The following is a 20,480-nucleotide window of genomic DNA, read 5'->3' as shown; positions in this document are numbered from 1 at the left end:
CTAGGACTAGGTTGGCCAGCCACTCTGGAAAGAACACTTCCATGATGAATCCGGCTGCGAGAAGGCGGGCTATCTCTTCTCCAAAAACTCTTCTCTTCTCTTCCGACAGGCGGCACAGGGGCTGCCTGACCGGCTTGACGTCAGGTCGGACATGTAGCTTGTGCTCGGCGAAATCCGTCGGAACACCCGACATGTCTTTGGGAGACCATGCAAAGATGTCCCGATTCTCACGGAGGAAATCAACGAGTTCGCTTTCCTATTTGCTGTCAAGGCCTGTGCCTACGACAGCGTGCCTCTCCGGGTGCTCCGTGTCCAAGGGTATTTTCTTTGTTTCCTTGGCCGGCTTGAACGAGCCCTCAACCTCTGACTCCTTGGGGGTGGGTGACATTTCCGGCTTCTTGCCTGCCAACGCCACCACCCGGTCAAGGAGCCGCTTCTCGGCTGCAATCACGAGGGACTCGGCCAGCCGAATGCTATCTGCGGTGCAAGCGATCGACTTCTTGTAGTCTCCGACTACTGTCAGGATCCCCTTGGTACTCGGCATCTTCATCTTGAGGTAGGCGTAGTGGGGGACCGCCATGAATTTGGCCAGAGCAGGCCGGCCTAGCAGTGCATGGTAGGGGCTCTCAAGGTCCACCACTTCAAACCAAACTGGCTCTCAGCGGAAGTGATTCTTGTCTCCGAAGAGGACATCAATCAGGGTCTTGCCAATTGGTGAGTAGGAAAGGCCAGGGACTATGCCATGGAATACAGTCAGACTGGGGATGAGCTGCTTCTGCTTGATTCCCAACTTCTCCATCGTGTCATGCTACAGGATATTGATGCTGTTGTCGCCATCTATCAAGACTCTGGAGAAACGGGCTGCTCGCCTCTCTGTTGCAAGGGTCGCTTGTAGGGCCAGGGCATATGAACCAGGGGAAGGCATCACTTCCGGGTGGTCGGCCCTGCTCCAACTGATAGGCCTCTCGGACCAATGCATGAACTCTGGAGTGTTGGAGGCCACTGCTTGCACTTCTTGTTGTTGTTGCCGTCTGCTGCGTCTGTCGTCGGCCACGCTGGTGAACACAACATAGGCTCTATGTTCCTCCGGGTACTCGTCTTTTATGGCTCCGACTGGCCGGGCCGCCGGCTGCTGGGGCTGAGGAGGCGGCGGTCCGGCAGGCGGAGGAGGCAGGAGTCCATCTCCCTTGGCAATTCTGGTGAGCCAGTGACACTTCCGAGTGGTGTGGTTGGAGGGCTTCACGCCTCTATGGAACTTGCAGGGTGCATCCAAGGTTTGCTCGTAAGAGAAGGCAGGCAACCAATTGGACTTGCCTCCCTTCTGCTGCTTGGGATCCGGCTGCCCCTCTGGCTGCTGATCCTCGACCGTCGCCACCTGCCGGCTGGTGGAAGCTGGTTGGGCGGCCTCCGCTTGTTATCACCTGGTTGTTGTTGCCGACTGGTGTCACCAGCCTGAGTCCGAGGGGCCTGAGGTGCCACCTTGCCGGACGCATCAAACAGGATTTCCGCCTTCATGGAGGAGTCGGCCGTGGCATGCTTGTCGGTGATGACCAGCAGCTCATCGAGGGTCTCGGGCTCATCACAGAGGAGGCGGTACTTGAGGAGGGTGCCCTCTCGGCACTCGGCGGTGAAGTACTCGATGGCTTGCACCTCGTGCACGCCCTCGCAGGAATTGCGCAGCTCAGTCTAGCTCGTGAGGTAGTCGCGAGTTGACTCTATGGGCCCTTGGACGCACAAGGAGAGCTGTCGGGGCTTGGGAGCCCGCTTGTAGGTGCTGGTGAAGTTGCGGATGAAGAACTCAGTGAAATCAACCTAGCTGTTGATGCTGCGGGACTTCAGGCTGTTGAGCCACGTCTGGGCAGTGCCTTGAAGCATGAGCGGGACGTACTTCACGGCAACGCGCTTGTTGCCGTTTGCTATGCTGACGGCCGTGGAGTGGTCGACCAGCCAGTCCTCCGGCTTCACGAAGCCGGTGTATTTGGGCGTATCTCGCGGGAGGGTGAACCCCTTGGGGAATGGCTCATCTCGGATTTGGGGGCCGAAACAAGGCGGGCCCAGCGCATCTTCTTCTTCAAGTGCTAGGGATCGGTTAAGACGATCGATCCGATGGCGAGCATCATTCTCTCCGACTCCCTCTCGATGGCCAAGGCGGTCGCCGAGTGTCGGATGCGTGATAGGAGGCGGAGTGGGGTACCTCACTCCACGAGGCGGGGGAGGCGGCAGGTCGCCTCGCCGCTCTACTGCACGAGGGTGGTCGTCCTCGTCTCGCTCGATGCAGAGGCGCGTCTGACTACGGCTGGCATCCGGCTCGTTGCCCTTTCCTCCACGGGCGCCACCAGTCGGCGTCCAGGAGGTTGCCCCATGATCTTGGCGTGGGGGCGGCTCGTTGTTTCGTCGGGCTGGGACTTCAGCGTGGCAGGCGGCCTCGTGTTACGCGACAGCCGCGTCTAGGAGCTGCGGGACTCGCTCCGTCATGTGGCGGAGCTCGTCGCCATTGTATATGTTCAGCTCATCCGTTACCGCATGTGCGGCCCGGATGTTCTCTGCAGGCGTGGCGTAGATGGGGCACTCCGCCCCGAACATGCTGGCGATGGTCGTAACACGCTGCCGAACTGTGCCGAGGAGGCTAGGCCCCTCAGGAGCCGGCGTGCCGCCTACGGCCCGGTCCATCTCACGCCGATAGGCGTCCGACAGCCGGCGCATGCTGGCCAGGCAGCTAGCATTTTCGACAAGCTGGAGGCGGCGTGCCTCCAGCACCTTAGCGTCAGTACCCTCAGGAATGGGCGCCATGAGGTCGCGCAGAGTGGCGTCGAGGGGATCCTGAGCACGCCCATCCGAGTGCTCCTCACTGTTGATGACGAGTACCTCCCTGACGGTGCTCCCGCCGCTGTACTCGCGAGGAGGAGGCTCATCATAGACCACCACGTTGGTGGGGAACGCGTCAAGCGACGCTGTGTCAGAGTCGACGATCATCGGATCGGTCGAGCCGACGGACTCCAGGTCCACAGCAGGCTCGCTGGTGACATGGAGCTCGTTGAGGAGGCTGACGAGGCGGCTCTCAGGGCAGCTTGTGCCCGCGTCGGAGGCCGGCTCGTCGGAGAGGTCGATCTCAACGACAAGGTCAGCGAGGCAGCTCGCCGCGCAGGCGATCTCCGCGCCGTGCGGCGCGTCGAGGCTGACGACGTCGGGCATGCTGGGCTGGCTTCGCTCGCCAGGAAGGAACAGGGTTCCCGTGCAGAGCAGATCTCCGGGAGACGGTGCACCTCACCCCATGATGGGCGCCAAATGTCGGGGATTGGGTGCGACATATGCCAATGGATGGCTTATCATGGTGGGAGCGAGTAGAACGTCGCCGGTGCCTGGAAGCGGGATAAGGCGTAGACACGAACGCCGGCGTATTTTACCTAGGTTCGGGGCTCTCCTAGGAGATAACACCCCTAGTCCTGCTCTGCAGGGTCTCCGCATGATCACTAAGGCATAAGTGATACAATGGTGCTCCTCGAGCTGTGTGCTAGAGGCAGAAGGAGGCAAGGCTAGCTCTCTTCTTGCTCTAAGGGGGTGGCTAGTTCTAGTGGAGTGGGAACCCTTTGCATGGGTGGCCTGGGGGGTTTATATAGGCCTACCCCCCAGGGGTACAATGGTAATATGGCCAGCTGCTGGGCCCGGCTGTCAGTGTCTCCAGCCTCCGGCTTCTCCGCCGACCGCTGGGGCCCGCCGCCTGGTGGGCCCCGCCGACTGGTTGGTGGCTGCTTACTGTAGCCGTGTCATAGGTGACAGGGGCTTGGTCATCTTAGCGTGGCTATAGTCCCGCCGCCTGGTGGGAGGCCACTGTAGCCGCACCTGGTCTTGTCAGCTTAATGGCGTGCTCGCCTCGGGACTAGGGACGGCTGCCTGCTGGAGGCCGGCCCCTCTCGAATCAGCCTGGTCGAGCTTCCGCCGTCTTCCTTGGGGTCACTGCCCGACAGGGCCCGCCTCTGGCAGGCCGTACCGACAGGCCGTCGTGGTGAACAGGGTTCCGCCTGCCCGGAACGACGTCAGGGGAGACATGGCACAGTGCCCCGCCGTGCGGAGATCTCCGTCTGTACGGAGCACTATAGCCATGCCCGTCCTAAGCATTGAAGGTGACGCGCCTTACTGTAGCCATGCTCTGTCTTGTACTCTCGATGGGGGGCTCGGCCGCGCCGCAGTCATGAGGTGGCCGCCTGCCGTTGCCGCCCTCTCTGGAGGGCGGCCGCCAAGAGCCGGTCACTCGGAGCGCCATAGACTTGGGTCGGCCGCCCTCTGGCAGCCAGCCGCTAAGCCAGCCGGCCCCAGAGGGCGGAGCTTCATCCCGGGGTCCAGCCAGGCGGGGCTGGCCCAAAGTCTTGATAAATCCAGGGACTCGGGTGAGCCTACCCGTGGCCCATTACTCCGACAGCAGTACTAGTATACGTCGGTCAAATTATTCATCATGTCCACACATTGAATTGACGTGACAACACGCTGCGCATGAGTTGACACAAGAATCCCGGCGGCGTGTTCGGGTATTCTGGACTTCAGATTTGGAGTACCACTTCTCTATCGAAATCTTTCATCATTCACTTAAAACAGTCGATTGATCCTACATTGAGTACCATATAACTTGAATTACCGACGCAAGTTGAAGAAGGATTGGCCGGTGCTTCCGGCTGGCATCAAGTTCGATCCCACGGATCAGGAGCTGATCAAGCACCTTGAGGCCAAAGTGAGTGCTGACAGCGTGAGATTTTAGTCTCTCATCGATTTGTTTATACCAACCATCGACAGCAAGCACGGCATATGCTACACCCAACCTGAGAAACTTCCAGGTAAGACACCGATCGGCCGTCAACTTGCACAAACATATTCCTTTGTTTGTAGCTCTATTTTTCTTTTTAGACGCACACCTGGTGAAGCAATTACAATTTGACAGTTAATAAAAAGTGAAACAAGTGACTGCAACATGCCAAAGATGTTATGAAAATGCCAACTACGTACACTAAAACATGTATTCCACAATACTGCAGGTATCACACTGAGTGGCCTAAGGAAGCATTTATTCTAACGCAATTCTAGGGCGTTCAAAAGGGGCACGTGGACGCGTCGCAAGATACAGTCGGAGTGCGGCATGCACGCGATGTGGCACAAGACCGGCAATACCTTGCCGGTGATGGTGAACGGCCGGCAGACAGGCAGCAAAAAAGGTTCTGGTGCTGCACACCAACAAGAACTTCGACCAGCAGAGTACCAACTGGGTGATGCACCAGTACCACCTCTGGGACCTGGAGCAAGAGAAGGAGCAGAAGCTGGTCCTCTGCAAGATTTTCTACCAGACGGACACTAGGGTCAGGAGTAAAAAGATTATAAGTTAGTTTGGTATTGGTAGTTGTACTACCTTGTCGTCCGCAAGTTGGTATTGTTGTTAACTATCTTTTGGTATGAACTTGCATTTGCTTCCAGCCATCATGCCGAGGGTCGACGTGGATATAAAGCTGAATCATTTGTTTCGAAACGAATTTTCAGGCACCTGATTTTTATTTGATGGGTAGCATAAGCACCTGCCGTTTGAATTCCCAGTTCTCCAATTTTTTCGAAACAAGTGCGTGCACTTATTATCACGATAAAAAAACAATATCCGTGCTGCATCCCAGTTATCAGTCTGTACTTGCAGAATTCTCTCATTTATTGAGCACGTATATTGTTTTTTCAGGTCGAGCAAGTTTCAACTGGGTTGTAGACTGCCCAGGGTTGGTTTTGTTTTTAACAGGCCCATCCCATGACGACAGCGGGGCACAAAGATCCAGTAGGTATCTACTGGCCTCTGGCCCTCCAGTGTTAGTTATATTTTGTCTTACATCATCCACATGCAGTTTTTTACTGAATCAAACACACAACCCAGTTCTATTTTCCTCTTGAAACGCATGTCCTACATCCGTTTTCTAATCTCTACCTATAGTTTTACTAGTTCATATACACGTATCATTATATTGAAAACACATAAAATTCCCTTTTCATATTTACATCCTTATTTTTGTTGTTTTTTCCCACCCAACGCTGATATTTTTACCACTGGTTTTCCCTTAAACCAACTCAATTGTCCCACATCTTATTTGCTTACAAAAACAAAATGATTTTTTTGGCAAATCAATAAGTTCTTAAAAAAATGTTTATCATTTCGGGATTACAACAGTTCGGACTCCACCGAAATATGCAAAATAAGGTTGAAATTTTTTACCATGGTCCTGGGCAGAAAATGGGCTGTAATAAATTTCTTAAGAATTAGCAAATGGGCTGCAAATTATAAAAAATAGCAAATGGGCTTTATGTTGTCTGCCACAGATTTGGAGGCTAACTTGTGGGCCTACTAAGTTCATCCGTACACAAGGTTTCTCAAAAAAGAAACTTAGTCAACAATCGACTCTACCAGCGTCAGACCGTTAGATGTCAATCTAACGACAATCGTGCTTCTTCAGCCTCCGATCTTCCTGCCCCAGTTGCCCAAACCAGCGCCGTCGGAACCCCCTGCTCCCGCCTCCCGTGGCCAGCAGTGCTGCCGGGCAGGCCTCATGGCCCCATCATACTCGCATCCCTGGCCTGTCTATCCCTCTACTCACCCACACCTCCTGTTATTTTCCGACGACGGCAGCCGAACCAGTTAACCCTCATACTCTCCACCGCGTGGGCAGCCATAGCCATGTCTTCCCCAGCTCTGTGTCGTTCCCTTCGTAGGGCTCACTGTCGTCCACCGCCCTGGTGCTCTCGGTGCGGCGTGGTCAACGATGTCCATCCAACGGCCGTAGTGCTTCTTCAACCTCTGGTCTTCTTGCCCCAGTCGCCCAAAGCAGCGCCGGTCGTGCCGCATACTCCTGCCTCCCGTGGCCGGCTGTGGTGCCGCGGAGGCCTCACCGTCCCCATACTACTCCCACCGCTGGCCAGGCCATCCCTCCACTAACCCACTCCCCATGTTATTCTGCGGCGACGACAGCCTCAGACCGCAGCCAAACCAGTGAACCCTCGTACTCCTCTCCGCATGGGCATCCACTGCCGCGTCTTCCCCTTCCTAGGCCTTGCCGTCATCCACCACCGTGGTGCTCTTGGCACGACATGGTCAATGTGGTCAATGACCGACTTCCATCGAAAGAGTAATGTATGTGGAGAGGCTGACAGCTGGGTCCACGGCAGCCGCAAGGAAGTGCCTCCTTATTACGTGCAAAATAATTATTCCTCCACCCGACAGCAGGGAGCCACCGGACAGGCCACCAGTATTTCGCGAAAAAACCTTTCCCCCCTGACTGTTGGGACCCACCGGACGGGCCACCGTATTTCACGAAAAAAACGTTTGCCCTAGACTGCTGGGACCCACCGGACGAACCACCGTATTTTGCGAAAAAAAAGTTCCCCCGCTGTCAGCTCGGACCCACCGGAAGTGCCTCCTTATTACACTGAAAAAATGAATACTCCCCTACTAGCTGGGACCCACCATGGTGGGAGGCTGACTTGTGGGCCTACTAAGTTGACGGGGACGGAGGGCTTTCTCAACTTAGTCAATATGAAGGATTCTAGCTCCAGTGACCGTACGATGTCCATCCAACGACCGTCGTGCTTCTTCAATCTCTGCTCTTCCTGCTCCAGCCGCTCAAACAAGCGTCGGCGGTTCTACCTGCTCCCTCCTCCCCGTGGCCGGCTGTGCTGCCGCGCAGGCCTCACCGCCCCATTGAACTCCCATCGCTGGCCTAGCCATCCCTCTGCTCACCCACACCTGCTATTATTCTCCGGCTATGGCAGACGAACCAGTAAACCCTCGTACAGTCGTACTCCCCTCCACGTGGGAAACAACTGCCGAGTCTTCCCTGCCTCCGTGTCGTTGCCTTCCTAGGCCTCGCCGTCGTCCACCGCCCTGGTGCTCTCGGCGCGGCCTGGTCAACGTGGTCAACGACCGACATGCATCTGAAGTGGACTGTACATGGAGAGGCCGATAGCTGGGTCCACGGCCGCACGCAAGGAAATGCCTCTTTATTACGCGCAAAATAATGATTCCTCCACCTGACATCGGGGACCCACCGAAAGGGCCTCTGTATTTTGTGAAAAAAATGTTACCGCTGCTGACAGCTCGGACCCACCAGCTATATCTTCGCATGCAAGGAAGTGCCTCCTTATTACGCACAAAAAAATGAATACTCCCCCGGTTAGCTGGGACCCAGTATAGTGGCAGGCTGACTTGTGGGCCTACTAAGTAGACGGGGACGGAGGGCTTTGTCAACTTAGTCAATATGCACGATTCTAGCTCCAGTGACCGTACGATGTCCATCCAACGGCCGTAGTGCTTCTTCCACCTCTGGTCTTCTTGCTCCAGCCGCCCAAACCAGCGCGGGTTGTGCCTCGTGCTACTGCCTCCCGTGGCCGGCTGCGATGCGGCAGAAGCCTCACCGCCCCCTACTACTCCCACCGTTGGCCAGGCCATCCCTCTACTCACCCACACCCCTTGTTATTCTGCGGCAACGGCAGCCTCACACCGCAGCAAACCAGTGAACCCTCGTACTCCTCGACGCATGGGCATCCACTGCCGCGTCTTCCCCGGCTCCGCGTCGTCCCCTTCCTAGGCCTCGCCGTTGTCCACCGCCCTGGTGCTCTCGGCGTGGCATGGTCAACATGATCAAGGAACGGCTTCCATCGGACGTGGACTGTACGTGGAGAGGCTGATAGCTGGGTCCATGGCCGCAGCAAGGAAGTGCCTCCTTATTACGCGCAAAATAATTATTCCTCCACCTAACAGCGGGGACGGGCCACCGTATTTCGCGAAAAAAATGTTTCCCCCTGACTGCTAGGACCCACCAGCTACATCTTCGCATGCAAGGAAGTGCGTCCGGCCAAAAAAAATGATTCGCCCCCCTCACTGCTGGGACCCACCAGCTACATCTTCGCACGCAAGGAAGTGCCTGACAGTCGGGACCCACCTGGTCGAAGTGTACGTAGTGTTGTCATTCTGGTCGCGAACGTGTACGTACATATATACTGGTCGATGTAGAGGCGTGCATGTGCCGTAGTAGAGGCGCGTACGTGTCGTAGTAGAGGCGCGCATGTAGCATGTACACGTACGTACAGCGGCCAGGGTGCAACAAAGAAAATACGGCAACGTACAGTACATATGGGCAGGGTCTCGAATGCCTACTCGCGCATACGTAGGGCCAAGGCTCGTGTACATGGCTGGGTCGGAACGGAGAAACAGCGTCGTCATCGTGTTCATGGGGAGGCAACGGAATGCGTCGTGTTCATGGGGAGGCAACAGAATGCGTCGTGTTCATCGGGAGGCAACGGAACGCGTGGGAGCCAACCGGCTGGGTCGAAACGGAATGCGTGGTCGTGTTCATCGGGAGGGCTTGGACGGAACAGGCGATGGAAACGAGGCCTGGCGTACCGCACAACAGAGGAAACGGCCTTGTGTTCGACCGGCCACGTTCGAAATGGGATCCTGTTCATCGGGAGGGGTGTGGCGTACCGCAAAACGGAGGAAACGGACCTCCTACGGTCGAAACAGGGGTCCTGTTGATCGGGAGGGGTGTGGCATACCGCAAAACGAACGAAACGGACCTCCTATGGTCGAAACGGGGGTCCTGTTGATCGGGAGGGGTGTGGCGTACCGCAAAACGGACAAAACGGACTTGTGTTGGAGTGCTACGGTCGAAACGGGGGTCCTGTTCATCGGGAGGGGTGTGGCGTACCGCAAAACGGGACTCCACGGGATACTCTTCATCTCCATCGTCGACGTCCTCCAGCCTCCACGGGCTACCGTCGACCTCCTCCAGCCTCCACGGGCTCCTGTTCATCCAGCCTCCACCGCGCGCTACTCCACCGGCTACTGTTCAACCACCCCTCCATGAGCACCCCTCCATCGTCTATTGTTCATCCATCCCTCCACATCACGGGGTCCTGTTCATCCAGAGGCAACGCCACCGCTCACTGTTCATCCAACCCCCCCCCCAACGCTCACTGTTCATCCAATCGATCGGCTTCATTTAGCAACAGTAGCAAAGGAATCACTTGATCGGGTTTAGTTAACAACCATCGATCGATCTCTTGGGTTCAGTAACGCGTAGCCTACAGTGCAATCGCTAGGGTTCAGTTAGAGCCCAATACCTCACTCGGGTTTTGTTAGAGCCAACGCCTCGCACACACGCGCGTACATGTACGAGAGAAACGTGCATCGCTCGGCCCCCGACCTCCCACTGTAATGAGGAACTCCCAGAAATTTTCCTCACCCTCGCTTCTACCATGGTTTTTTCCATCATGGACGGCCCAAAGAATGTCATGCAGCTGCGTCTCCGGCACGCCCAAGACGAAAAGCCCATTTTCTGTCATGATTTTTTGTCATAGAAGTAGGAGCCCACCACATCTATGATGATACCAGGTTTTGTCACAATTATCGTCATAGAAATGTCATATGTATGACAGAATAAGTTTTTGTTCGGCCCAAAATGTCACGGATGTGTCTTTTTTTGTAGTGACAAGACTCGACCGCATCCATGATCGGAAGATCGAGACACAGTCTTTCTGAAGCAACTCTCTACTCTGGGCAGACCGGTACACCTACTTTCCCCTACATCTTCTAGTCCAGCTCTTCAAGACCTCATACAACTTACTCAACTATGCCAGAGCCCATAATGGCTTGTGGCTGCACACGGAAGTTTCTAGGCATGAAATATCATATGATCCCTTTGAGCCTGGGTGGAGAATTGAGGAAAAATCACACAGGTACTTGATGACCCACAAGTGTAGGGGATCTATCGTAGTCCTTTTGATAAGTAAGAGTGTCGAACCCAACGAGGAGCAGAAGGAAATGATAAGCGGTTTTCAGTAAGGTTTTCTCTGCAAGCACTGAAATTGTAGCTAACAAATAGTTTTGTGATAAGATAAATTGTAACGAGTAACAAGTAAATAAAGTAAATAAAGTGCAGCAAGGTGGCCCAATCCTTTTTGCAGCAAAGGATAAGCCTGGGCAATTTCTTATAATGAGGAAAGAGCTCCCTAGGACACATCGGAATTATCGTCAAGCTAGTTTTCATCACGCTCATATGATTCGGGTTCGGTACTTTGATAATTTGATATGTGGGTGGACCGGTGCTTGGGTACTGCCCTTACTTGGACAAGCATCCCACTTATGATTAACCACTATTGCAAGCATCCGCAACTACAAAAGAAGTATTAAGGTAAACCTAACCACATCCTTAAACATATGGATCCAAATCAGCCCCTAACGAAGCAACGCATAAACTAGGGTTTAAGCTTCTGTCACTCTAGCAACCCATCATCTACTTATTACTTCCCAATGCCTTCCTCTAGGCACAAATAATGGTGAAGTGTCATGTAGTCGACGTTCACATCACACCACTAGAGGAAAAGACAACATACATCTCATCAAAATATCGAACGAATACCAAATTCACATGACTACTAATAGCAAGACTTCACCCATGTCCTCAGGAACAAACATAACTACTCACAAAGCATATTCATGTTCATAATCAGAGGGGTAATAATATGCATTAAGGATCTGAACATATGATCTTCCACCAAATAAACCAATTAGCATGAACTACAAGGAGTAATCAACACTACTAGCAACCCATAGGTACCAATTTGTGGTTTTGATACAAGATTGGATACAAGAGATGAACTAGGGTTTTGAGAGGACATGGTGCTAGTGAAGATGTTGACGGAGATTTACCCCCTCCCGATGAGAGGATCGTTGGTGATGATTTCCCCCTCCAGGAGGGAAGTTTCCCCAGCAGAACAGCTCTGCCGGAGCTCTGGATTGGTTCCGCCAAGGTTCCGCCTCGTGGCAGCGGAGTTTCGTCCCGTAAGCTTGCCCACGATTTTTTCCAGGGTAAAAGCCTTCATATAGCAGAAGATGGACACCGGAGGGCCACCAGGGGGCCCAGGAGACAGGGGGCGCGCCTAGTAGGGGTGGGTGCGCCCCCCACCCTCCTGGCCAGGGTGTGGGCCCCCTCAGGTGTTTCTTTCACTCAATAATTCTTATAAATTCCAAAAATAAGTTCCTTGGAGTTTCAGGATTTTTGGAGCTGTGTAGAATAGGTTTCCAATGTTTGCTCCTTTTCCAGCCAGAATTCCAGCTGCCGGCTTTCCCCCTCTTCATGGTAAACCTTGTAAAATAAGAGAGAATAGCCATAAGTATTGAGATATAATGTGTAATAATAGCCCATAATGCAATACATATTGATATAAAAGCATGATGCAAAATGGATGTATCAACTCCCCCAAGCTTAGACCTTGCTTGTCCTCAAGCGGAAGCCGATATCGAAAAATATGTCCACATGTTTAGTGATAGAGGTGTCGATAAAAATAAAATACGGACATGAGGGCATCATGATCATTCTTATAACAGCAACATAAATAGATTTTTGTCATATGACTTCTTATGCTCAAGTAACAATCAATTCACAATGTCAAGTATGGTTCAGAAACTTCATTGGAAGCTAACAAACTATAATCTCAGTCATTGAAGCAATTGCAATTTATCATAACATCAGAAAGAGTCAAGAATAGAGCTTTTCAGCAAGTCTACATACTCAACTATCATGTAGTCTTCTACAATTGCTAACACTCATGCAATACTTGTGGTTATGGAGTTTTAGCCGGACACTGAGAAAGATAAGGGCTTATCATGTTGCCTCCCAACGTATTCACCTTTAGGTGATGTCAACAATAATAGTCCATGCTAACTTACACCCAATTGGATATATATATATATATATATATATATATATATATATATATATATATATATATATATATCAAGATCTTTCAAACACGAGGAGCTTGCTAAAGGATAAAATGACTAAGGGAAAGGTGAAGATAACCTTGACTCAAGCATAAAGTAAAAACATAAAGTAAAAGATAGGCCCTTCGTAGAGGGAAGCAGAGGTTGTTATGTGCTTTAGGGTTGGATGCATAAAATCTTAATGCAAAAGAACGTCACTTTATATTGCCACTTGTATGTGGACCTTTATTATGCAGTCCGTCACTTTTATTGCTTCCACAACAAGATCGTATAAAGCTTATTTTCTCTGCAGTAATAAGTCATACATATTTAGATAGCAATTTTTATTGCCTGCAACATGACAACTTACTTGAAGGATCTTACTCAATCCATAGGTAGGTATGGTGGACTCTCATGGCAAAACTGGGTTTAAGGATATTTGGAAGCACAAGTAGTATCTCTACTTGGTGCAAGGAATTTGGCTATCATGAGGGGGAAAGGCAAGCACAACATGTTTGGAAGGTCAATGACAATATACTTTAAATGAGATGTGAGAAAACATAAACCATTACGTTCTCTTCCTTGTTCAACATCAACTCTTTTAGCATGTCATACTTAATGAGTGCTTCACAATCATAAAAGATGTCCAAGATAATATATTTGTATGTGAAACCTCTCTTTCCTTATTACTTCCTATTAATTGCAATGATGACCAACACTATGTTTATCAACTCTCAACAACTTTTATGCCTCATACTTTCTATGTGTGAAGTCATTACTATCCATAAGATCAATATGAACTCTTTTATCCTTTCTTTCTACTTCCTCAAGATCATGCCAGGAAAGCAAAGCCCTTGACTCAACACTAATCTTTATTATAGATAGCTCACGGACTCAATTACATGAGGAGATCACAAAGCAAAACTCAAAACTACTTGATATCAAAACTTCAATCTACTAGATCAAGATACTACTAAAAGGATCGAACTAAATAAAAAGGTAAAGATAGGAGTGTGATGGTGATACGATACCAGGGAACCTCCCCCAAGCTGGGCAGTTGCCAAGGGGAGTGCCCATACCCATGTGATTATGTCCTTGGAGGTGGTGAAGTAGGAGTTGTTGATGATGTAGGCTTGTCGTCCATCTTCCAAGGCATAGGCTCACCATCATAGAAGGTTGATCGAGTCTCTGGGATCCTTAAATCTGCAGCCAAACTCATCCTCTTGAATCTATATTCATACTCACAGTTCTGGTTTTGCAGGTCATAGATCTGGGCTTGGAGGTGCTCGATTTTCTCTTGAAGCTTGAAGATGGTCTCCCCAATGACCTTGGCATCCAGCTTATGGTTGTTGGTGAACTCCGTGATCATCATCTGGTTGGCGCTGAGGCCACGCTCCACCATCCCTTGGCACTTGAAAACTTGCTGCTCCACGGCTTCGAGCTTTGCCTCCACACTTCTGGTACGCCCTGGTCCCTCCACATCGCAGATGTGGAGCACCCCCTCATGCATCTCAATGTTTTGAGGGTGTTGCAGCACCTCCGCGAGATAAGGGTTGATAAACCTCTCGAAAAACTTGTCCATGGGAGCGCTTGGAGACGTCATGATGCTCTAGATCTGAAACACAAATAGCTTGAAACGAAAACAGAGGATATTTGCGTGATACGATGGTCAAAACCTTCGGGAGTTTATATAATGAATTTTTACCAACCAAAATATGTCATGTGCAAGAAAACGGAGTCCGGGAGGCACACGAGGTGGCCACGAGACAGGGGGCGCGCCCAGGAAGGGTGGGCGCGCCCTCCACCCTCGTGGAGGCCTTGTGTCCTTCCCGGACTACTTCTTTCTTCCTAAAATTCTTAAATATTTCAAAACTGATAAAAATTGCCAATAGAATTATTTTGGAGTCATTTTACTTACCGTACCTCATACCTATTCCTTTTCGGAGTCTGGAACATTCTGGAAAGTGTCCCTTATGTATTCCTCCGGGGTTACGGTTTCAATAATATTAGTTTCAACATTGATAGGATTATCTGAGATATAATGTTTAATTATTTGGCCGTTCACCACCCTCGGACTTGTGCCTTTGAAGTTGTTGATTTTTATGGCAACAGAACGATAGACCTCCTCTATAATGTAAGGACCTTCCCATTTAGAGAGAAGTTTTCCTGCAAAAAATCTTAAACAGGAGTTGAATAATAACACATAATCACCTAAGTTAAACTCACGCTTTTGTATCCTTTTGTCATGCCAGCGTTTGACTTTTTCTTTGAATAGCTTGGCATTCTCATAGGCTTGGGTTCTCCATTCATCAAGTGAGCTAATATCAAACAACCTCTTCTCACCGTTAAGTTTGAAGTCATAGTTGAGCTCTTTAATAGCCCAATATGCTTTATGTTCAAGTTCTAGAGGTAAATGACATGCTTTTCCATAAACCATTTTATACGAAGACATACCCATAGGATTTTTGTATGCAGTTCTGTAGGCCCATAATGCATCATCAAGTTTTTTGGACCAATTCTTTCTAGATCTATTGACAGTCTTTTGCAAAATTAATTTGAGCTCTCTATTGCTCAACTCTACTTGACCACTAGACTGGAGATGATAAGGAGATGCGATTCTATGATTAACATCATACTTAGAAAGCATCTTACGGAAAGCACCATGGATAAAATGTGAACCACCATCAGTCATAAGATATCTAGGGACTCCAAACTTCGGAAAAATAACTTCTTTAAGCATTTTAATAGAAGTGTTATGATCATCACTACTAGTTGGAATAGCTTCTACCCACTTAGTAACGTAATCAACAGCAACTAAAATATGTGTGTAACCATTAGAGGCAGGAAAAGGTCCCATATAATCAAAGCCCCAAACATCAAATGGTTCAATAACAAGATAATAATTCATAGGCATTTCTTGACGTCTACTAATATTACCAATTCTTTGACATTCATCACAAGATAAGACAAACTTACGAGCATCTTTGAAGAGAGTAGGCCAATAAAAACCAGATTGCAGTACCTTATGTGCAGTTCTATCTCCAGCGTGGTGTCCTCCATAGGATTCAGAGTGACACTTGCGTAGGATCTGTTCCTGTTCATGCTCAGGTACACAACGTCTAATAACACCATCTACTCCTTCTTTATAAAGGTGTGGGTCATCCCAGAAGTAATGTCTTAAATCATAAAAGAACTTTTTCTTTTCCTGATTTGTGAAACTAAGTGGTATAAATTTAGCAACAATGTAATTAGCATAATCAACATACCAAGGAGCAGTACAAGAAGCATTAACGACCGATAATTGTTCATCAGTAAAGCTATCATCAATAGGAAGTGGGTCATCAAGAACATTCTCTAACCTAGACAAGTTGTCTGCAACGGGGTTCTCAGCTCCCTTTGTATCAATAATATGCAAATCAAATTCTTGGAGCAAGAGAACCCATCTAATGAGTCTAGGATTAGCATCTTTCTTTTCCATAAGATATTTAATAGCAGCCTGATCAGTGTGAATAGTAACTTTGGAATCAACAATATAAGGTCTAAACTTATCACATGCAAACACAACTGCTAAGAATTCTTTTTCAGTAGTAGCATAATTTCTCTGGGCAGTATCAAGATTCTTACTAGCATACTGGATAACATTCAATTTCTTATCAACTCTTTGCCCTAGAACAGCACCTACAGCATAATCACTAGCATCACACATAATTTCAAAAGGTAAATTCCAATCAGGTGGCTGAACAATAGGTGCAGTGATCAAATCTTTCTTAAGTATTTCAAATTCTTCTACACAATCATTATCAAAGACAAAAGGAATATCTTTTTGCAATAAATTAGTCAGAGGCCTAGAGATTTTAGAAAAGTCCTTAATGAACCTCCTATAAAAACCAGCATGACCAAGGAAACTTCTTATACCTTTTATTTCCTTGGGACATGGCATCTTTTCAATAGCATCAACTTTATCCTTATCAACTTCAATACCTCTCTCGGAAATCTTATGCCCCAAGACAATGCCTTCATTAACCATAAAGTGGCACTTTTCCCAATTCAAGATGATACTAGTGTCTTCGCATCTCTGCAAAACTCGATCAAGGTTGCTCAAGCAATCATCAAAAGAGGATCCATAAACGGAGAAATCATCCATGAACAATTCACAAATATTTTCACAAAAGTCAGAGAATATAGCCATCACACATCTTTGAAAGGTAGCTGGTGCATTACATAAACCAAAAGGCATACGTCTATAAGCAAAGGTACCGAAAGGGCAAGTAAAATTAGTTTTTGATTGATCCTCCGCTGACACAGGTATTTGAGAGAAACCAGAATAACCATCTAGAAAGCATAAATGTGTGTGTTTGGATAGTCTTTCTAGCATTTGATAAATAAAAGGTAAAGGGTAATGATCTTTCTTAGTAGCTTTATTTAATTTACGGAAATCAATTACCATCCTATAACCTGTAATAATTCTTTGTGGGATCAATTCATCTTTATCATTAGGAACGACAGTAATACCTCCCTTTTTAGGAACACAATGGAAAGGGCTTACCCAATCACTATCAGCAACGGGATAAATTATAACTGCCTCAAAGAGCTTTAGTATCTCCTTTCTTACCAGTTCTTTCATCTTGGGATTCAGTCGTCGTTGAGGATCTCTAACTGGTTTGGCATTGTCCTTCAAATTAATTTTGTGTTGGCATAACATGGGACTAATGCCCTTGAGATCATCTAGAGTATATCCAATAGCAGCATGGTGCTTCTTAAGAGTTTTCAATAATCTTTCTTCTTCTTGCTCTGAAAGGTTAGCACTAATAATAACAGGATATATTTTCTTTTCATCAAGATAAGCATACTTAAGATTATCAGGTAATGGTTTGAGTTCAAACATGGGATCACCCTTGGGTGGAGGGGGATCCCCAAGATTTTCAACAGGAAGGTTGTGTTTCAGCATAGGTTCCTGTTTAAGGAACACTTCATCTATTTCCGTTCTTTCCTTCATAAACATATCATTTTCATGGTCTACCAAATATTGTTCTAACGGATTAGTAGGAGGCACATCAATAGAAGCAAGACCAATAATCTCATCCTTACTAGGTGATTCTCTATCGCGAGGTTGTCTATGAAACTTAGCAAAATTAAACTCATGAGACATACCCTCTAAGCCAATTGTAACAGTATCCTTTTCACAATCAATCATAGCATTAACTATATTCAAGAAGGGTCTACCAAAAATAATGGGACAAAAGTCATCTTGTGGGGAACTAAGAACAAGAAAATCAGCAGGATATTTAACCTTCCCACACAAGACTTCAACATCTCTAACAATCCCAATTGGTGAAATAGTATCTCTATTGGCAAGCTTGATAGTAACATCAATACCTTCCAATTCAACGGGTGCAATGTCATGCATAATTTCTTTATATAAGTCATAGGGTATTGCACTAGCACTAGCACCCATATCAAATAAACCATGATAACAATGATCTCCTATTTTAACAAAAATAACAGGCATGCCTACAACAGGTCTATGAATCTAGCATCTGGTATAACAATATTAGCAGTCTCACCACAGAAATAAATAACATGCCCATCTAAATCATCGTCCAAGAGATCTTTAACCATAGCAATACTAGGTTCGACTTTGATTTTCTCAGGAGGTGTATAAGTCCTAGTATTACTCTTACGAACAACAGTCCAAGTTTTAGCATGATCCTTTATCCTAACAGGAAAAGGAGGTTTCTCAACATAAGTAGTAGGAACAATAGGATAACTATAGGTGACAGTCTTTTCTTCAACTGTAATAGGTGCAACTACTTTTACTTCAACGGGAGGATTATATTTAAACCACTTCTCCTTAGGGAGATCAACGTGAGTAGCAAAAGATTCACAGAAAGAAGCTACTATCTTAGAGTCAAGTCCATATTTAGCGCTAAATCCACGGAAAGTATCGATATCCATAAAAGATTTAACACAATCAAACTTAGGTGTCATACCACTCCTTACCATCGTCGGAACCCCAATCTTCAGAGTTGCATTTAATTCTTTCCAATAAGTCCCATTTGAATTCAATCGTCTTCAGCATATAAGAACCAGTACAGGAAGTATCGAGCATGTTGCGATCATTGAGAGAAAGCCGAGCATACAATTTTTGAATAATCATTTCTCTGGAGAGCTCATGATTTGGGCATGAATATAACATTGACTTAAGCCTCCCACAAGCTTGAGCGATGCTTTCTCCTTCGCGAGGCCAGAAATTATATATGTAGTTACGATCACGATGAATAAGATGCATAGGATAGAACTTCTGGTGAAATTCCAACTTCAATCGTTTATAATTCCAAGATCCCGTATCATCACATAGCATATACCATGTCAATGCATCTCCCTTCAAAGATAAAGGGAAGACCTTCGTTTTAACAACATCATCGGGAATACCTACAAGCTTAAATAATCCACAAACGTCATCCACAAAGATAAGGTGTAAAGCGGGATGCAATGTTCCATCTCCTGCAAATGGATTAGCTAGCAGTTTCTCTATCATACCCGAAGGAATCTCAAAGTAAATATTTTCAATAGGTTCAGTAGGTTGAGGAGCAACTCTTTGCTCTTCTGGTCGAGGCGAAGATACCCCGAACAAGCCCCTCAAAGGATTAGTTTCCATAGTGACAAGTAACAAAAAAATTCAGCACAATATATAAATGTTTCCTTACCAAGTTCCACTCACCAAAAGTGCTACACTCCCCGGCAACGGCGCCAGAAAAGAGTCTTGATGACCCACAAGTGTAGGGGATCTATCATAGTCCTTTCGATAAGTAAGAGTGTCGAACCCAACGAGGAGCAGAAGGAAATGATAAGCGGTTTTTAGTAAGGTTTTCTGTTTAAGCACTGAAATTGTAGGTAACAGATAGTTTTGTGATAAGATAAATTGTAACGAGTAACAAGTAAATAAAGTAAGTAAAGTGCAGCAAGGTGGCCCAATCCTTTTTGTAGCAAAGGATAAGCCTGGACAATTTCTTATAATGAGAAAAGAGCTCCCGAGGACACATGGGAATTATCGTCAAGCTAGTTTTCATCACGCTCATATGAGTCACGTTCGGTACTTTGATAATTTGATATGTGGGTGGACCAGTGCTTGGGTACTTCCCTTACTTGGACAAGCATCCCACTTATTATTAACCCCTTATTGCAAGCATCCGCAACTAGAAAAGAAGTATTAAGGTAAACCTAACCACAGCCTTAAACATATGGATCAAAATCAGCCCCTAACGAAGCAACGCATAAACTAGGGTTTAAGCTTCTGTCACTCTAGCAACCCATCACCTACTTATTAATTCCCAATGCCTTCCTCTAGGCCCAAATAATGGTGAAGTGTCATGTAGTCGACGTTCACATAACACCACTAGAGGAAAAGACAACATACATCTCATCAAAATATCGAATGAATACCAAATTCACATGACTACTAATAGCAAGACTTCACCCATGTCCTCAGGAACAAACGTAATTACTCAAAAAGCATATTCATGTTCATAATCAGAGGGGTAATAATATGCATTAAGGATCCAAACATATGATCTTCCACCAAATAAACCAATTAGCATCAACTACAAAGAGTAATCAACACTACTAGCCACCCACAGGTACCAATTTGTGGTTTTGATACAAGATTGGATACAAGAGATGAACTAGGGTTTTGAGAGGAGATGGTACT

The sequence above is a fragment of the Triticum dicoccoides genome, chromosome 5B, assembly GCF_002162155.2.
Source record: "Triticum dicoccoides isolate Atlit2015 ecotype Zavitan chromosome 5B, WEW_v2.0, whole genome shotgun sequence".
In the NCBI taxonomy this organism is placed as follows: domain Eukaryota; kingdom Viridiplantae; phylum Streptophyta; class Magnoliopsida; order Poales; family Poaceae; genus Triticum; species Triticum dicoccoides.
The sequence above is the reverse complement of the archived record's forward strand: the minus strand, read 5'-3'. Positions refer to the sequence as shown.